The sequence below is a fragment of the Quercus suber genome, unplaced genomic scaffold, assembly GCF_002906115.3.
Source record: "Quercus suber isolate HL8 unplaced genomic scaffold, Cork oak 2.0 scaffold_275, whole genome shotgun sequence".
Taxonomy (NCBI): domain Eukaryota; kingdom Viridiplantae; phylum Streptophyta; class Magnoliopsida; order Fagales; family Fagaceae; genus Quercus; species Quercus suber.
The window spans coordinates 796,473-812,497 of NW_027069731.1; the positions used below are offsets into that span (position 1 = coordinate 796,473).

Below are 16,025 nucleotides of genomic sequence, written 5' to 3' on the forward strand. Positions count from 1 at the left end.
GGTTAAATTGATTCTGTTCTTTTTTTTATGTACACACACACATGCAGACACCCACACACAAGTGATGCAAGTAATTAATCACATCCAAGCTTTACTATAGCATGCATAATTGTTATGCATAGTTTGATTACTAGTTGCATGCATCAGACATGCAAAAGTAGTAGGGTTATTTATAGTGATGTTGTGGAAGCCGAAATAGTTACCAACTTACCTTTTATATACTAGTTGTTATTTTACTGTGCGTATTAATTTTTCTCCATGTGCAGGGTGTTGGATTGAAGCTGGAAGATGCCCTTGCATTTTGGAAAGCTGAGTTCTCCCAAAGGGTAAGCATGGTGCTGTTTGAAGTATTTTACGTATATGTTTTCCTTTGGCTTCTGTGCATATGCATAATCTTTGTATCGTCAATTACAAGTTGGAAACAAATGGCAACTGCTAATGCTATATTTATGGATTCAGCTGAACATTACATACATCAATTATTAGTAACAACTAACAATAGATGTGTTTTCATAAAAAATAAATAAAACTAGCAAAATATGTATACATGGTTGTCATCCATGCACAGAAATTTTGCTATATCATCAGTGAGTTTATGCTTGGTATACAGTGTCCTGGTCCATGCAAACACTATTTCATAGGCCTCTCTCTCCTTCCCACATATATGTGCAGAAATTTTGGTATATTATTTGTGACTGGACGGATTGGTATGCAGTGCCTTGTTTCTTGCAAGTACTATTCAATCTATGCTTAGTGCTTAATCTTTTTGTTACAGGTTGGTTCTGAAAGGTTTGACAAGGAATATGCATACAGCATTCGTCATAATTATGGAAGAGAAGGGAAGAGAACTGTAAGTCAACAAACTTCATTAAGAGGATAATTTTAAATGCTGTATTCTTCTTTAATTAAAAAGATTGTTGGGCTGGAGATTAGAGATTTCATTATTAGAGTTTTACAGGAGTTCAGTGGATCATATCGGGAGTAATAAAAATCAGTGGAACATTTAATGAAGAAAAGAAATGGGTGGAACTAGTCTTAGTTTCCTACTCATGTTATTCTTAAAGGCTGACCTCTTGTCAGAAAATTTCCTGAGAGGAAGTTTTACTTCCTTTGTGTACTTGAATGAATGTGTTTGTGACACATTTAAATATTGTTTATTTCTATATGTATGCAGGATTATACACCTTATTCTTGTCAAAAGATCATCACTTCAGCTCCTGGCATAGGAGATCATCATGGATGCCCCTATCGACATTTCAGGTCACTTCTATAGCTTTATTATAGTTATTTTAAGTATCTTCAACTAGTAATTATGGAATGAAACTCTCTAAACTGCTATAAAACTTACGGTCAAATCACACAATTGTGATCACGTCCTTTCTGGACTTCACCATATGAATCCCTGCTACCCTAATTGCATTTCTCCTACGGATATACTAAGGTACTTGTTGCTCATGACCAAAAGTATTTGAATTAGTTCTTTTCATCTTTTAGCCAACTTGTGGTTTTGTCTTCGTTTTTCTTTTTCTTTCTTAACCCAAAAAGACCTCACAAATCCATCACCATAGCTTTCTAAATCAAAAAACAAATATCAATATTAATGCTAGGAAATTTTACTTACATATTTATGCTTTTTTATCCACCTTTAGCAATTATCCTTCCTGTTAGCTTGGTAGAAGCTATTTAATATGTTAAGATTCAATTACAAGGCAGGGCATATTTTCTATGTGAGATAAATATGTTAGGTTATTACTTGTATTTTCAGTGATCCTCTCTATTTTTCTTTTCTTCAGGACAAAGATAAACCAGTGAGGTTCCAAATAAGTGTGTCCATGAAATGAGTCAATGTGTGAATTTTTTTTTTTCCCTTTTACTTTAGGTCTACTAGGGAAACTACATCATTCATATCTATTCATAAATCTGATGCTGCATTTCTTAGTTACTTCTAATAACCTAAGCACCGCATATTGTATTGACAATGACGGCACTTTGGGAAGCTTGTGAAGGAACTCTATTTGATATTTCCTATTGTCTTATCAATTCTTTTGTAACAGTGAGGAGAATCTAAGAGCTGCCCTTGGTAAAATGGGAATAAGTAACAGGGCAGTTGAAGATGTAATGGACAAAGTGCGAAATAGACATTATCAGGTTGGGACAGCTGCCTCTAAGTTGCTTCCTGGTGGCCTTGTATTAGTTCTGAAATCTTGGTTAAGATTAGTGAACAACTTGATAACATATATGCAGTTGGCATGCACCTTGACATTTGAAGCTGTGCATGGAACATCATGTGATGCTGGGATTAATCATCCAAATCAATATTTCAGTGACAGTCAAAAGGTCCTGCAATCAAAGGTAGTTCCTCTGCTTTGAAATTTAATTCTCTGCAATTGTCTTGGGAACTTCTAATCAACCTTGCAAGGAATACTTCAAATCTGCATGAACAAACTCTGTTTAGTGGCCAAATCCCCATGGTGCCACACAGTTGGTGCCACCACAGAGAAAATTAGATCTCACACATCACTTGGGTCTAACTGTATATACTAGTTTCATAACCCCTCCATCCCCCTTTTTTTGAAAAAAAGAAAAAAGAAAAAAAGAAGTGAAATTTCTCCCATTAGTTTCCTGTTCCTTAGGCAGGTTTAGAGGGCTTAATAAAAGCACCAAGTTAGGACAAATTTATAAGTTTTTCCACTTAATCTCAAATGAGTTTCTGTGATCTGACTTCCTAAAATTAATGGGGCTCATTATTGTTTACATTCATATTTGATCCAAACACTGGCCTCAGCTTTCCCACCATGACCATATCCCTTTATCACTACCCATCTTGTTCTCTGTAATGAATCTTTGGTCAAGTTTGGCCCTTTTATTTGAATTTGGGAAAGGCATTGATAATCATAACCTTGATACCAATTTAACAGGCAATACAATATCTTTGATTTATATCATTCACATAAAATGAACTTATTGCATCTGCTCATGCTTAACCTTACCTCAATTGTGAGTTTGAAATAAAACCTGGGTACCAGCCTAAAGTAGGCATGTGTCAACCTACTCAAGTATGCCAAATTAGCTGGCTTCGGGATGGACCAGATCAATCGGTTGAAACTCGAAAGACCCCTCCTCTCTTACTCTTACTAATAAAAAAATGTGTTGTTTGTTTTAGGCCTTTAGCAGATAGAAGATATATAAATATTCTGGAAGCCTCTTTCTGTCCAACATTTGTTTTTTGCAAGATGCTACATACACAAATAGTTTTTTTACAAACTGATTTAGTAGTTGAGTAACTTTGCTGTGTTTGTCCTTTTGTGCATTTGGGACATGTTATTTGTCATGTCAAAACTGAAATGGTTTACTATGCACTGCCACATAAGTTGCATGTTTGTTGGTAACATAAATTCTGTAAAATTTTTATACATATAGCATTACTTTTTTCTTTTAAACATAATTTTTTAGTTCAATTTTAATTTGAGTTACTGTTAGAAAGAGAGCTGTATCCTTCTAGAAAGATATCCTTGGTGAGGTGTCCCTATTGATGAGGTATCCTTATCAACTCACTATCAAAATATTATTTTTAGTATTTTGTAAATCTTCTATATATATGGAATGGATTGGGTGAGGATTGAACATATAGAAAACAACTTTTCATGTTTTCCCTTTTTATTTCTCCATTCATTCAAAAATGGTATTAGAGCAGGGAATTTTAATTGTTCCCTTACCTCAGGTTCATTTCCATTTCTTGTCTCCTTTTTATCTTTTTTTTTTTTCCCTTGTCTATTTTATTCCTGGCGATTTGATGCAGAACAATCAATATGATAATAAAAGAACAAGAAAATTAAAAGATAAACCCTTCGAACCAGTGCCTAAGTTGTTAGGAATCAGCACCCAACATGTTGAAAAATCTCCAATATGAAATTTCATTAATCATCTCTCCTCAGAATACAAATAAGCATGAGCTTACATAGAGCTAGAGCTTCCAGGAAATAAAGAGAAAAAAGGTAACAACTAATGAAAACTAATCCTAACTGAACTCAAATACTAATCCCTATCTAATCTCAAATCTAATTCCTATCTGATTAAAGGTCTAAAATTATCCAATTTCCTATGAGGTTAATACAAAAATCTAGAAATATAAATTCTAAAATAATTTCGGTTTTGCTCTTGCATCATGATTTTTCTATTGGTTGGTTTTGGCTATGTTGAGTTGAACAATTTGTTGACTTGAATAACATTAGGTGAATGAAAACATGAGAAAACTATCATCTTCATCCGTTGTGTTGTTTTTGGTGTAAGAATGATTTGTTGACTTGTTGGTTTGATCAGCATTGCTTGGGAAATGTTGATGGATTTTTTGAAGTTTTTTTGTTGGTTTTTGGTAGTTTTGGCACCATCATCGGTGGTTCTCAATGCACAAACTTGCATGTTTGATTGTTTTTAGTTGTCAATAAGCTATGTTGGTGCTGGCGAAGTTCATTGAAGATTTTGAGCATCGATGGTGAAGTCACTTGCCACTTGCCAGAGTCCCCTGTTTGGTTTAATGTTGGTTATCCCCTATCCTCGATAAGAATAGTTAAATCCTGGATAAGCATAATTTGGTGTTTAGTTCCCCTGTTTGGTTCTCAGAGATTAGTTTCTATTATCCCGAATAAGGATAGCTTAGTCTGGCCAAAGATATTTTGATTGGTTGTTTGGATGTCTGTTTGGCTCTTCCAGATACTGATTTCTATTCATGCATAAGGATAGCATAACTTAGATAAGGGTATTCTGATTAGTTCTTTGAACTCGGGTAAATTTAGTTTCAACTGATTTCAGTCGATTCTATCATCTTTTGGTTGATATAGTGTGTTTTAGGCTGGTTCAGCCTAATTCTTCCATTTTGTGGTATTTTGGTCAGTAAAATGTGTTTTTTAGTTGGTTAAGCCCAATATCAGTAGGTACAACTATTTTTGATTGGTTGAGTTATTTTTTTCCTGATTTAATGACTTTCTTTGCTAGTTTAGCTTAATGGAATTTTTGAGGTTGTTTCTTGACTTTTTCCATTTTCTTGTATAAATTTTTTGAGATTTTCTACTTATATGTTGATACAATGGCTAGAGACCTAAGTTTATCTCTTCCTTGTCTACTTTAAATTCTCCCAAGACATCCACTAAATTTAATAGTAAGAGTTACATTTATTGGGCCCAATAAGTATAGATATTCTTACAAGGAAAAGGATTATTTGCACATCTGATAAGCCGACATCCTCTGTGTCTACAAGTGACACAACTAGCTTAGATAGCTCAACTACTACCACCTTAGCTATCTCAACTAGTTTTGTAATCAAGAGGGTAATGTAATCATCTTCCTCATGTTATCCACTAGTGAACCTAGCATTGGGATCACTTTGATGCATCTTTGACCTGCAAAGGCTATTTAGGTTCAGTTGCAGTCTACCCTAGATTTGAGAACGCCACTAGTTTGTATGATGTATGCATGCAATATTTCATGCTTGAGTAAGTCAATCAAAATTTGGTGGGGTATACTCGTAGGTCATAGATGTACTCCAAGATCAGAATATGTATCGGCCACTCACAAATGACATCATTTGTATGGAGAAGCAGTGTCAGGATGTGGATGTCCTTCAATTCCTTCGTGGTTTGATGCTTGAGTATGAGTCAGTCTACGCATGGTTCTTGTCTGGCTCCAATCTTCCCTCTCTCCATGAGGTTTATTCCCAAACTTAGCTCTCCACTCTTTTTTTTGATAAGGACACCGGTCCTAGCTAGTGCTTTGCATTTGTTGCCTTTCATTGAGGTCTTGGTGGATCATGAGGATGTTGTGATAGTTGAGGTGGATGTAGTGCATGCCGAGGACAAGATTCAAGGGGAGCGTAGACGCTCTGAAAATCAGGATCTTAAGAAGTGCATGCATTGCAGTTGCAACAAATCAGGAACTTAAGAATTGCAAGCATTGCAGTTGCAACAAACATTTGGTGGATTACTATTGGGACCTACATGGCAAATCCTCTACCTCTGCCAATCATGCCTTCTCTTTGGATGATTTTTTCCCAAGACCATCCACCCTCCAAAAAACAGACATGATCTCCATCGTGAAAGATGTGTATGCTCAGCTCCTCACCCATCATAAATGAGCAGCTTCCTCCACAGCCACTCTAGCCCAGTCAAGTATTGCATTCCATTATCTTTTATCCTTCACTTACGATGCATGGTTTATTGATTCTGGTGCAATCAAACATATGACTGGTGCATCTAATCATCCCTTTGATTATCATCTTGTCAGATGACCTTAGAGTATTAATTTAGCCAATGGTTCCTTAGCCTCAATTCAGGGCTCTGGAAGCACTATTCTTAGTTCCAATATTGAGTTATCTGTTTCACACATTACTGATTTTCCTTTCAATTTTGTGTCAATTAGTAAACTCACCAAAGATCTTTTGTGCTGTGTTAGTCTTTATCTTGCTCTCTATATTTTTTAGGATCTCAAGACAAAGTGGATGATTGGAGGCCTTCTACCTAGATTTTGCTCCCATCTATGCTCACGACAACTTCAGTCTTCATTATCGCTTTTCTAGTGGCATTGTCTGTTTGCTCACCCACCTCAATCCACTTTGAAGCGTTAAGTCAGGAGTCTTGGTCACATATTTTCTTTGTCTTGTGAAGCATGTTAATTTAGGAAATACTGTTGTGCGTCTTTTCAATCTAGTATTATTAGTTGGGTTTCTAAACCCCTTGGATTATCACACTGATGTTTGAAGTCCTTTTCACATTGTGTCAAATAAGATTTGATATTTTGTTACCTTTGTTGATGACTACTCCCAAATGACTTGGTTATTTTTAATGAAAACACACTATTACTGTCCATTTTCAAAATTTTTCATAAAGAAATCAGAACTCAGTTTGGCCAAAAAAATATGCATCTTATGATCTGACAATGCCAAAGAATTTCTTAACTATCTAACAAATGCATTGTACACAAAACTACTAATCTTCATATGCCACAACAAAATGGTGTTGTTGGGCTAAAACATAGACATCTTCTTAATGTGGTCCAAGCCCTTTTGTTTCATTTGAGCACGCCCATACGGTTGTGGAACAATGTCGTTTTTTTTTTTTTTGATAGATAATAAGAGTTTTATTGATGAAAAAGAACAATGTGTTTATGATTGTAAACTCACAGTCCTTGAAACAAATACAATCAAATCATAAGGAAAGTCTAATAGAAATAAGGAAATCAGACAAAGAACTACAATGCGTAAGACCCCAAATACGAGACCACTCAAACAAAGACCTAGCAACAAGTTCTTCAACATATCTATAGGTCTCTCAATGTCCTCAAAAGTTTGGGCATTGCGTTCCTTCCATACTAACCACATAAGGCATGTTGATTGTATGCCCTCATCAACATGATGCCATTCTTTATTCTTGATGGAGCATCTCCTCACTCCATCTTATACTTTCTTCTCTAGTCTTTCATTTGCCTCTTGGAACAGGTGTGTTTGTTGCCTTCATAATCTTGGACTAGGTTTTGATATACTTGGTCCTTGCTCCACTAAGTATGTTTTTCTAGGTTATTCCCGGACTTAAAAGGGAAATCAGTACTACTTTCTAGTCTTGCACAGCTACTTTAGAAGTGTTGTTGCCTTTATTGATTCTCAATCATATTTCCATGGCATTAATTCTTCTGAGGAATATCAATTTAGGCCTCTTGCATCTTATACCCCTTTTCCAACTTTGAGTTCTTTATTGTCTTCACCTATTTTGTACCTTTCCCCAAGTCGTTGCCTTCGAAGGCCCTAGCTCTGTTACAAGTATACACCAAATGTCCACAGAAGACAAGCTCCAGTGTCCCCTCCATCATCCTCAGTCTATCGATCCTTCACTGTCTACTGGTTCCAATCCACTTCTCATTGCTTTCTGGAAACTTGTACATGTTCCTATGTTACTAAACACCCTATTAATAACTTTGTTTCTTGTCAGTCATTGTCTCATTTTTCTTGGTTTGTTTCCACCATTTCTTGTGTCTTCATCCTTAAATCTTTTTAGGATGCACTCTGTAACTCGAGTTGGAGGCAGGCCATGGAGTTGGAGATGATTGATTTACATCAAAATGGAACTTAGGATCTTGTTCCCTTGCCATCAGAGAAATATATTGTTGGTTCTAAATGAGTATATACTATTAAGTTTCATCTGATGGTTCTGTTGATTGGCTCAAAGGATAGTTAGTTGTCAATGGCTATACCCAAACTAATGGCATTGATAACGATGAGACACTCTCTCTTGTGGTCAAGATCTCTTTTGTTCGAGTCAGTTCTTACGCAATTATTGTGGTGAGTCATTTCATAGAAGTCATAAGAATCTCATATTTGGATGTTGCTATTAGAATCGTTCGATACCTTAAGAGAGTTCCAAGATCATCTTAGGGTAGAAGGCTTCACTGGTGTAGACTAGACAAGATCACCTTCAGATAGAAGGTCACTATGTGGTGTTGCACCTTGGGAGGAAACCTCATAATATGGAAAACTAAAGCAAAATGTAGTTGCTCAATCAAGTGCAAAAGCAAAATGCGTAGTGATGGCACATACTGCTAGTGAGCTAATTTGGTTAGAACACTTTATTAAGTAGTTAAGCTTCTTAGTACCAACTATTCCACTATTCTATGATAATTGCACAGATTGGTTTGATATGACGTATGCTCTAGCTTGAGGGACAAACATATAGAAAACAACTCCTTCACATTTTTTCTTTTAAATATTTTTTATCTCTGTTGGGGAGATAACATCTTAGTTTGTTGGAAGATAAACATCTTAAGGAGTCTTCTTGAGTAGTTGATATAACATATAGAGACGCATTTAACCCAAAAGACCTAAGCCCAATGGGTATGAGCTAGAGTTGTTAAAAATGTGCTTTAGCTCAAAGCTCGAAGGCTCAAGCTCTCAACGCTTTGCTAGGCCAAAAAAAAAACTCATTTAATGAAGCGTGCTTTAGGCACACTTTTTTTGGAGCTTTTTGAAGAAGCACAAAGCACACCTAGGCATGCTTTTTTATTTTATTGCTAGAAAAGATATGGATCATCAAAATTAATTGCATGATCTTGAAAGAAATGACATGGACCAATGATTTACTACACTACCACTATCCTTAGGGTATTGTATTACACAATTTTTTATTTTTATTTATATGTCATAAGATACAAACAAAGTTAATTTACAATTCTTGTGCTTTTTGGTCTTTGACTTTTAGATGAATGTTGATTGAACCATATAAATCATTTGATCACAATTATCATGGTTATGTACTTCTATAAGCACAAGAGAATGATATAAAATATTAGTTATAAACTTTCTATGATTAGATCATTATAATATTCACCATTGATAATTGTTTTCAATTAACTATATTAAAATTTTAAGAATTGAAATGACTTAGATAAAATTTGAACTTACAAACATTATACAATTGCACTTACCTAATAGGTAAAATATACAATATACAAAATTTGAGTTTTTTTTTTTTAATTATATGTTACCAATATTTCTATTAGAAGTTATGAGATATTATATTTGATAACTATGCCCTTTACTTTAATCGGGTGCATGCTTGCACTTTATGCTTCGTGCCTAGGCTCTAAGAGGCCTATGCCCTTAAGTGTGCTTGATGCTTTTACCCACATTAGTATGATTTCAACTATATAATATTAACCGCTCATTCTTCTCGTCGTTATTTAATGTGGGACTTCACTCACACTATACCCAACAATCTCTCTATTCATTCACTAACAATAACATTAAATCTTAGATAGATAATCATTAAGTACTATCTTAGCAATATACAATTTCTGGGCCCATCTTTTTGGGGTTTTCCCTCCTCTTTAAGCTGTGCATTTGCTCAGAATCATTGCAAGTACTTTAGTATATATTAATCATTGAAAGAACTTTAGTATGTATTTACCCAATTGACCTTTTGCAGAACCAATCTACAGTATAAAGAATTTTTGGGCGCACTTGCGACCAACATTGATGGAGTCCTCCCCAGGTTTGCTCTTTTTCTTTCTTTCTTTCTCTCTTTTTGAAATAAAAATAATGTTTGGATCCATACCCCTCACCACACATTTTCTTAAAAGAGTTTGTATGGTTTAGTTGTGTTGGGCAGGGTAAAGGACCTGCCAGTTGTAATAATTGAGCATTGAGCTGAGCTGAATCAGCTTATCATTTTTCACTGGATCTTTTATTTAAGGAACCCTAGCTTTAGAATATGCTTTTCTGCCCTTGACTAAAAGATATTGAGACTCTCGAGTGCATTCTAATTGTGGAAAAATTATAAGGTCCACATAGTGGACAAGTGGGGATCTTTTAGTAGAATAGTGGACAAGTGACGTGGTTCACCAAAGGACTGTCTAATTTCTCCTACTTGTAACAATGCTCAACTTTATAAAATCTATTAATACAATTTTTGTGTCATAACTTTTATCGCAACTCTCTTTACTTCATCTATCTCCTACATACTTCCTATAAAATTGGCTTTCCAATTACTTTGAAAGCTTGTGGTTTTACTTTATTCAGTTTTATAATCTCCTCATCATGCTTGAAAATGACCAATTAGGTAATGGGAATTGGTTGTTGACCCACCTTTTTCTCAAATATTTGATTGTTGGATGGGAAAATATCTCACACTGTACCTCTTGGATTGTAGTTAAAGGGAATCTAAAAGGGAAACATTTTCATCGAAGAGGGGGGGGTTTGACCACGTGTCGCAACTCGAGACCAGTACCTACAAACTTGCCAATCTAGTTGGTGCGTGTATTTGAGATTAATTAAACCGATTAGTTGGAATTTGGAATGACTGTAGTTAGTTTTATGTAGAGGTTTACCCATTATGTGATCAGAGAGGCATTCCTTCAATTTAGGAAATAACATGTTCTCATTTAATTTTAAATTACTACGGTACTATTACCTATACTGAATTACATTTTTTAAATAATATTTAAAGAAGAAAACGAAAAGAAAGCGATGGCATGCTATCTATGAAAGGAATGCAGCATTGTTTTACGTAAATCTTAGTAATATCATACTGGGTTGGTTCTTTCACCCTTAATTGATAAGAGTAGTATTAAATTTCGCTGCAATGCCAAATTTGTTTTTGTTTTTCTATTGATTGTCATCATCTTTTATTGGTCACAAATATGATGAGTGGTTTTATTCTTATTTATGAGAGTTTCAACCTATGTCCGCTTCTAATGATAAATCTTTATCATCAAAGAATCCTTGCTGTATTAAGCAAGCTCTTATCTATGATGTACTCTCTTTTTCATGGTTGCAATAAAGTGTTTTGGCTTTCTTATCAAAAAAAAGAAAAAAAGAAAAAAAAAAAGACACCAGGTGGAAGTGGTTTTATTTTATTTGACAGGTGTGATAGGCGATATATTTGTTAAATGAGTCTTTCTTTCTATCTTTCACTAAAAAAACAAGTCTTTCTATTTTTAGCTCATTCAAACGGTATCTTCAACAATTGTAACTATTCTTTTTGAGGGAATTCAACAATTGTAACTTAATTATTATTAGTGGACAATTTACAAATTTTTTAAAACTATTCATCTTGCTTTTGTTATTTTTCCTGATCAGGTCGGCATCTTGGAGCAATCAATTATTCATATGCTTGAGATCAAAGAAAAATATTCATATGCGCATGTACCTAACAAAATTTATTCTGTTGTATCAATTGTTAATGCATATATGTAGTAAAGTGTGACTCGTAGCCAATTATTAAATATGAGAATTGATAAACATTCTACGATGTGGCAGTATGAGAATTTAATGTGGCTTCTAGCATATGTTTTCATTGTCTTATTTATAGTCCGTTTGGATTGAGGGAGAAGGAAAGGAAGTAGAGTAGAGTAGAGTAGATTTATTCATATGCTTGAGATCAAAGAAAAATATTCATATGCGCATGTACCTAACAAAATTTATTCTGTTGTATCAATTGTTAATACATATATGTAGTAAAGAGGGAGAGGGAATGTAAGTAGAGTAGAGTAGATTTAGCACAAAATTAGCTTATTTTTAGCAAACTTTACTCTATTTCCCTCAACTCCTCCTCTTACCCCCCTCCATCCAAACAGGCTTAAAGTTAAAAATGAGGAGTAATCAAATAAAAAAATGGGGTTCCGGGTTCTGTGCTTGAGAAACTAATAAATGCTTGACAAATATCTTTAATCTAATAAGACGTTATAAAATATTCACTCCGTCCCAATTTGTTAATCATTTATTCCAATTTGGGATATCCCAAAATGAAGTCCTCTTTTTAGAATTAATAAATAAAATTTCTATCTTACCCTTTATTTGAAAAGTCAATGACTTTTTTTCTACAGTTTAAATCAATGAGGGTAGTTTTGGAAACTTATACCTTTTTTTATACAGTAGACAAGACAATAAATGATATTATTTTAAAATGTTGAATTTTTAAAATAGAAGAAACAAATTAGGACGGAAGAAGTGCTTGCTAGAGCGTTAACACCTGGGGATGTAAAAAAAAAAAAAAAAACCTATTTTGCATTGTCAAACATTACTTTATCTATTTTATCAACCCATTTCACAATTCACCTTACATACCATTTTTCATTTTTACCTACAACACAATAAAATAATATATATATATATATATATATATAAATCATTTCTCTCTCCTCTCCCATTTCTCTCTTTCCTCTCTTTCTAAGTCTCTATCTCTCCAGCAAACTAGCAGCAACCACCACCACCCTACCACCACACACACCCCAGCAACCACCAACAAAACAAAAGAAACTTAGCACACAAACACCAAATCACCACTAATCTGGCCACCCAAACACCAATCCACAGCCACCTAAACACTAAACCACCACCAATCTAGCCACCCAAACACAAAACCAACATTGATTTGACCACCTAAACACCAATCCACAGCCCATCCTATGCCCACCAAGATCTACCGAAATCTACAACCCATCCGACCTATAATCTCCACGCCGCCACCATCGTATTGCCCACGACCACCAGAAACCCACAGCTCTTGTCTCCACCACAGCCCTATCTGACCCACAGCCCACATCTCCGCCACAGCCCTATTTGAACCACAACCCATGCCGCCACCATCGCACCAGCTACAACCACTAGAAACCCACAATTCATGTCTCCACCATAGCCCCATCTAACCCACAACCCACGTCTCCACCACAGCCCCACTTGACCCACAACAAAAAAAAAAAAAAAAAAACCCTAAATCGAGACAGAAAGATGAAGAAAGAATAGAGAAGAGAGAAGAGTTGGAGAGTGAGAGAAAGAAGGGAGAAGAATCGGAGACAGAGTGAGAGTGAGAGAAAAAGAAAAGAAGAAGAGAGAGAGGAGAGAAAGAGAGAGTCAAAGATTGAGGAAAAAAAAAAAGAATAGAGAGTAAAGAAAAAAAATATTATTTTAATTGTCCATCCCTGCTATAGTGTGGTTCTATATACCCATACTTACTGTAGCAAGAATGAAAAAAAATTTGGGTTTACACACCTAGATGAAGGTTGTTTTTATAAGTTTGGTGGGTAAAATAGCAACTTGGGGGGTTTTATATTCCCAATGCTAATGCTCTTAGAAAACATTTAAAAGTTATCTCATGATTTATTAATGATAGTTGCAATAGCATAAAGAGTGTTGCATTATTCTTTTGACCATGCCTGAGAAAGAAGCATAGTAACATACTGTTTTTATGGCAATATGTTTCTGGTGATTATTATTTATTATCAGCTTAAAACACCAATTAATTTTTTGTATAAGCAGGGATCGAACTCTAGATGGTATTTAACAAGAAAAGATTTTACTAATTAAGATAAATGAAATCCACAATTATAACATTGTCTAATTCTAGCATATGTTCACATTGTCTTATTTAAAGTTCAAAATGGGGGCTAATAAAATAAAAAAATGGGGTTCTGGGTTCGATGCACTTAGTTGAGAAACTAATAAATGCTTGACAAATATCTTTAATCTAATAAATGTTATAAAATATTCTCTCCATTCTAATATGTTGGTCCTCTATTCTAATTTGGAATGTCCCAAAATGAAGTCCTCTTTTTAAAATTAATAAATAAAATTTCTATCTTACCCTTTATTTGAAAAGTTAATGACATTTTTTTTTATAGTTTAAATCAATGAGGGTAGTTCTGGGAATTTATATCTTTTTATATAGCAGATAAGACAATAAATGATGTTTTCTTAGAGCATTAGTATTTTTATACAGCATTAGAGCATTAGTATTGGTGGTGCTAAAAAGCTATATTGCTATTTTTAGCACCACCAAATACAAATTTATGGTTATATTGGTGGAGCCAAAGCCAGATAATTTGGCTTCATAGCTATAGTGCATAGCCACCCAAAATGGTTGTGCACTATAGCTCATAGTTTAAAAAAAAGTTGTAGGGGCAATGGGCCCAAAAATATATGTTGGGCCTTGGCCTTGTCCGAGGAGGCTCAGTGGTCCAAGGATAGATCAATAGTAAGGAAGATGTAAGACTTTGAACTTCTCAAGCCAGCTATGACAGTAGAGGTATGCCAAGGAGGAGTATCACCTCAGCTGAACAAAAAAGGGGTCAGAAGCTGAGTCTATTATCCGGAGTGACATTCCAAGAAGTTTTGCTGATAAGGATATGCACTGTAAACGTATAGGACAAAATGAGAGCAAAGAAAGATCTGGGAGAAAGCTGCTATCACCTCATTAAATGCTCTATAGCTGACTCTCTGGCCGCATTAATGAGGAAGTGATATCTAAACAGTGCTTTTCAGCTTTACAGCTACCCCCAAAGACCTCAAGAGGGTGCTGATAAGACAAGTATCAATACAAACAATCTAATGTTCACATGGAGGGTAGAGATGAGAAGGGAGTGTGGTATAAAATAGGGGGAATTCCCTAAGAGAAGGGGACCGAGAAATAGAGAGAGAAACATTGTAACAATCAAGAACTGAACTTATAATCAAACTTGAGAATCAATATATAAGAACTGATCTCCTTGGACTGTACTGATGACAGTTTTCTTTAGATTAAACTAGTCTATTTACATTTTCTTGTCATTTGAATCTATTTTATTTGTTGATTGATTCATTAAAACCTAGTTTTCCAACACACTCTCTACAAATTCATTGTATTGGACTTTTTAGGCCTAAATTCATCTATTATTTGGGCTAGGGACTCGAATTGCTTCCTTACAAAAGTATTATTAAATTGTGTGTTCACATTGTTTTTATATTAAATATATTATTTTATTCACATATTCACATTGCTTTGTACTGAATATATTATATTATTGTAGTGGATATATTATTTTATTGTGTTGAAAGTTAAAATAAAACTATTGATATTGGGTGTTTTGTAAAATGAGAAGGTAAGGTAGATAAAGTAGGTTTTTGTAGAGTCATATTGCTAAATTTATGGCTCCACCAATGTGGATGCTCTTAAAAGGTTGAATTTTTAAAAGATGACAAACAAATTGAGACAAAAAGAGTAATTTTTAGAGCATTAGCATTCGAGGGTGCAAAAGAAAACCTATTTTGCATCATCAAACATCACTTTATCTATTTTACTAACCCATTTCACACGTTACATCCCAGTTTTTATTTTTACCTACAACACAATAAAATAATATATCTACCTAATAAAATAATATATATATATATATATATAAATCATTTCTCTCTCCTCTCCTATTTCTCTCTTTCTTTGTCTCTATCTCTCCGATTTGTCTCTATCTCTCCAGCAAACCAGCACCAACCACCACACACACCCTAGCAACCACCAAAAAAAAAAAAAAAAAAAAAAACCAGTTACCTAAATCAAAAGGCCTTGATTTTATAAAGTCCCTATTTGTTAACGGTTTCAGATTTAACGTTGTAACATGGGTGAAACATGCACACATGACACAACTCTAGTATCATTTTGCCATTTTCCATCCCTGATTCATTTAGCCAGGTCATGCAATGCAACTGAAAATCTACCCCTTTTTTTAAAAAATTTATTTTT

The 16,025-nt window shown here is 34.6% G+C and overlaps 1 protein-coding gene and 1 long non-coding RNA gene across 5 annotated transcripts in view; both read left to right on the forward strand.

Moving 5' to 3' along the window:
- LOC111983208 (uncharacterized) overlaps positions 1–16,025 on the forward strand; it is a 79,971-nt gene that overhangs the window by 53,320 nt on the left and 10,626 nt on the right. The gene's annotated exons all lie outside the window — the stretch shown is intronic.
- LOC136070982 (uncharacterized) lies at positions 235–11,839 on the forward strand. 4 transcript variants are annotated; one of them, XR_010632258.1, is made up of 8 exons: positions 235–326; positions 776–850; positions 1,175–1,260; positions 2,055–2,148; positions 2,245–2,352; positions 9,963–10,028; positions 10,686–10,786; positions 11,615–11,839. It is a non-coding gene; the product is annotated as an uncharacterized LOC136070982 (long non-coding RNA). The 4 variants fall into 4 exon arrangements; XR_010632256.1 differs by lacking the exon at positions 10,686–10,786 and having other exon boundaries at positions 236–326; XR_010632257.1 differs by lacking the exon at positions 11,615–11,839 and having other exon boundaries at positions 236–326; positions 10,686–11,026.